We start from the raw sequence: 4,754 nt of genomic DNA, 5'->3' as shown, positions 1-4,754 counted from the left end.
AATTAGAAATGAATCTCCCAAGTCACGCACGCATGGGCTTTGTGCCAAAGATCATATAATTTCTAAAATGAATTGCATTTGTAGAGACCCCTAGTCTAGTTAGTCAAATCAGTCTGAGTGGGGTTGGGATGTGAATTCGATTCACCATGCATCAAGGAGTTAATTACTAATGAATTGTAACTTAATTTCTCATTGGCTAAAAGGAATTCGGTAGTGATCACCCGCTCACTTCACCGCATCTTAGGTATACACTCAATGTTTATAGGGATTGGGATTTTTTAATTCGAGATGTTAGTCATATTTGTTTGTGGTTTTTCTGATGGTCCGAATTTGTGATTTTGTTTTGAGTCTTTGGGATATGATGTGTTTGAGTTTTTGTTCTTTTTGAGTGCTTGATTATGGGGACCCACGTGCCTGACTCTCTGCATTGCATGAAGCTTTCCGTCACATGAGTGTGTAGGTCATGTCAAAATTTTTACATGGAATGTGAATTACTTGGGGAAGTCTGGTTCGGTCCTTTTTGTTATTGTGTTTCTTTTTCTTGATATTTTTCTTAGTAGTGGCTTGTTTGGGTTTTGTAAGAATTTTCCTATTTTTCTTGGTCATGTGTGTGGATATCTTGTGTAGTCTAAATGGCATATTCCTCTACTCCCTAGATTGTGATCCATCATGTGCCATTGTCGGTACATGACTACTCCCTTCTCTTAGAGACGGATTGTATTCGCTGTGATGGTCTCCATTCATTTGTAGCGCTTAAGTTTTTGCCAGTGGACAACAAGCTCTACTACTCTTTCTTAGTGTCATACAAAAAATAGTCTGGTTTAGTTTATGACCATCGGCACTTCTGCCTATCCACTGCCAAGCATTATGTCCGCCTCTTTCAACTTCCTTTATACCCAGTGGCAAATCAATTTTATTGACTGCTGAGGAGATCCTTTCAATTCTTCGGAAGGAGATATCTACCCCTTTGGTGTCCAATAAAGTTAATACTAGGTTTAGGGTTTCTGTTGCTCATATATTCTCTTTGGTGTGGAAGCAACTATGCCCGTTTCTCCAAGATAGATTCATGTCCAGAAAGCATGCTTCCAAATGTCTATCCAAGGATCTTTTCACTGCATCTATTCGGATCCTTAAGGGAGCCAAGTTTAATTGGACTGCATTCATGCTAGCCAAGATGGATCAACATTTTCAGAGAGTCAAAAAGGGTCAAGATAGTAATGTTTCTCATGGTGTCTTTCTTCAAAAAATTATTACTCTTGCCTCTTCTCCTGGTGGTGTGCCATTGGGGGCTGATCCTACTCCTCTTTCGAAGAAACCTCCACCTTCTGTTCCATCTTCTTCTCCTCCATTACAACCAAATTCACATTCAGAGGATGAGCCCCCTCCCAGTTTTTTTTCGAACTAAATGTAGACGTACCACATGGCTGCCTAGTCCCTCTTCAGTCGCACTTGCAGATCCTCCTGTACAAGACACTACCCCTCCTATTTCTAGTAGTTACCTCCCTTCATTCCCGTCTTGTCCTAACTTATTTGCTACCCAACAGGATGGATAGCTAGATAAGAAGATTCCATCTTCTCTATAGACAATGCTCGGACCTCTGCTTTCCCAGTTGATTTTTGGTGTCTAGTCTACATTGGAGACTTCCCTTACTTCCTGTCTTCAGTCTATTTACACGAGGGTTTATACTTAATTATAAGACAAAGTTGATTCCATGACTAGTTAGTTGAGCAAAACTTGGGAGGACTTGGCATCTGAAAAAGCTACCCTCAATGACATTCATAAATAGATGAGTGAAGCTACTACTTTGATGGATGCCCAAAAAGCCCAAATCAAAGAGTTAGAAACTAAAGTAGCTACCTTGGAAGCTGAGAATGTGTCTTTAACTAAAGAAAACCTACCTTTTAAAACTCTAAATTAATAGAACCTACTTATTCTAACACTTCTTTCTTGTTAAATTTCTATTTTTTAATTTAGTTATAACTTCTTCATTGAATATTGAACCTCTTTTACTTAGATTCCTATTTGTATATTAATAAATAATAACTAATCTACACAAGTACCTAGTTTTTTGTTGCATGTGATAGTGTGTTGTCAATGTTTGCAATCCTATTTGTAACCCCCATGCTCCTCGCCTCCAAAACATGGTCTCTTCAGGGCCATCGTGGATAGGGAGGCTAGAAGTGCTAGCTTTGTTGTAATATTTCACCTCCCTGCGTGCTCTGCATGGGAACCACCCCCCAAAAAAATTAAGTTAAATAAAAAAAATTTAATTCTCCCCTTGGTCGTTGCCGAACAGGTGGCGGGAGGGGGAGATGGCATGGTGATGACGACAAGGAGGAAGAAGGTGACAACAGCGGAGCTGACGAAGACGATGAGGAGGAAGATTAGGACAATGCCGATGAAGTCAATGGGGGGGAGGGGCACACATGTGCCATATCCCCCCCCCCCCCCCCCCAATCATAAGGAAAAAGGAGGGAACAAAAGGCCTTGAACAGCATGCTGAAGGGAGAGGGTGAGAGAGAGAGAGAGAGAGAGAGAGAGAGAGAGAGAGAGAGAGAGAGAGAGAGAGAGAGAGAGAGAGAGAGAGAGAGAGAGAGAGAGAGAGAGAGAGAGAGAGAGAGAGAGAGAGAGAGAGAGAGAGAGAGAGAGAGAGAGAGAGAGAGAGAGAGAGTGTGTGTGTGTGTGTGATAGAGAGGAAAGAGAGAGAGAGGGTGAGAGAGAGAGAGAGAGAGAGAGAGAGAGTGTGTGTGTGTGTGTGATAGAGAGGAAAGAGAGAGAGAGGGTGAGAGAGAGAGAGAAGGAATATGCCAAAGGGTCTCCTCCCTTTCCTCTCTTGAGAGGGTGGCCACATGCACCTCTCTATTCTCCTTCCTCGCAAGATTGTCCTCCACCCTGCAAACTCAAATTTTCCCCAAGTGACCTTGCCAATCGAGTAAGAGGCGCTGAAGTCTTGTGTGAGTTGTGCCTAGAAGCAAAGAAGGTCGAGAATAGCCCCCAAGCAAAAATTGTCACGCCTAGATGGCAATCCCGCAATGAAAGCCTCGAGTGAGGACATCACTGCCCATCCGATTGCAGTACGATCGTAAGTAATGTATTTCCAAATTAATAAATGCTTGCTTTGATTCCCACATGAGATGCATTAGACCGGAACTATACCACACGTGAGAATAGCTCATTCAAAAAGATAAACTTCATCTCGATTATTCGAAGAATTAAGTTCTCAAGTGCATGTATCTGGAGAAGTTAATTGCATTTAGATGCCATAGGATAAACTCATAAACGACTTATAAGGCTTCAAGCATTGCCGTCTTCCCATCCTCGCATTGCTGTCTTCAAGAATTGAGTTTCTGCCATGGGGATAAATGAATGTTTTCTTGGAAGATGATATTAGGCTAATTGCTGTGATTGTGCTTGATTCTTAATTGGATTAATTAAGAAAAGGATAGTTTGCACGGGTGGATCATCTCCAAGGTCACACAGTGCTTCAACTCGAGAGGGCACTACTCGATTCCCGGGCCAAAGGTCGAGTGGTGAAAAGGCCAACCACGGAAATTGTGTCTCACTTGTAGGCCACTTGTGGTCAAATGGAGCTTTGGACACCCCTTGCCTAGTCCGAAACGAAGTTGAAGACTGCCATGAGCCCAATGTTTGTGGCGTTTGAAGATCCTATTCTAGAAAATGGATGGAATTTGTGGTGCCATGTGATTTGGACCATGCACTTCTGCAAGGTAGAAGGGATACATAATTTCTCCTATATGGGCAGGAGACAATGGAAGATAAGTTAAGGAACTTGTTTGTCAAAAGGACTGCTTGCTCTGTTTTCATGTCAGTGCTATAAATTATGCAAACGAACCCTATTACCTAAAAGACTTAATTAAGGAAGTTGATTTTAAATGTTACACATAAATATGATAGGACCTAATTAGAAAACTAAAGTTATCAAGGGAAGTGGGTGGGCGGAACCTCAAATGGGTCCGTCCTACGACAGGATGGTCCCAGAGAACTGGGAGGCTTCTCACAAGGTTTTACCAATGTCCGCCGACCTTTAGGTATTGCTAGGTTAGAACCCGATTCATGCCATTTTAGGGGACCGGAATGGGACTATGCCTTACGGGATCAGGAGCCTTGAGTGCCTAGGGTAATTCCTTATGAGATGGAAATTTTAAGGAGAGAAGAAGGATTGTTCTCCTATCTTCTTCTTCTCTCTACAAGATTTCCATATTTTCTCACTCTCTTCCTTCACTCGAGACTAGGGAAATTCCTTATGAGATGGAAATCTTGCCGAAGAGAAGAAGGAATTGCCCTATCTTGTTCTTTCACTATCTTCCTCTCTATTCTCCTCTTCTCTTCATTTACCTCTACATCCCTCCTTCTCTTCTTCTCCTTCCCATTCTTCTTCTTTCACTCTCTTTCTCTCTATTCTCCTCTTCTCTTCATCTACCTCTACCTCCCTTCTTCTCTTCTCCTCCCCTATTCTCTCTTTTTTTCTTCCTCTTCTCCTCTTCTCCTTTTTTTCCTCTTTCATTCCTTGCTTCTTCTCCTCTTCTTATATTCTCCCTCCCTTATTCTTTCTCTCTTCCCTTCTTCTCCACCTCTTCTTCTTCTTCTTCTTCTTCTTCTTCTTCTTCTCTCTCCTCCTCCTCCTCCTCCTCCTCCTCCTCCTCCTCCTCCTCCTCCTCCTCCTCCTCCTCCTCCTCCTCCTCCTCCTCTCTCTCTCTCTCTCTCTCTCTCTCTTTATTTAATCATGAAATAG

This window comes from Lygodium microphyllum, chromosome 1 (genome assembly GCF_053477565.2).
Source record: "Lygodium microphyllum isolate KBCC chromosome 1, Lygodium_microphyllum_v1.1.10, whole genome shotgun sequence".
Taxonomy (NCBI): Eukaryota; Viridiplantae; Streptophyta; class Polypodiopsida; order Schizaeales; family Lygodiaceae; genus Lygodium; species Lygodium microphyllum.
Note: the sequence above shows the minus strand (reverse complement) of the source record.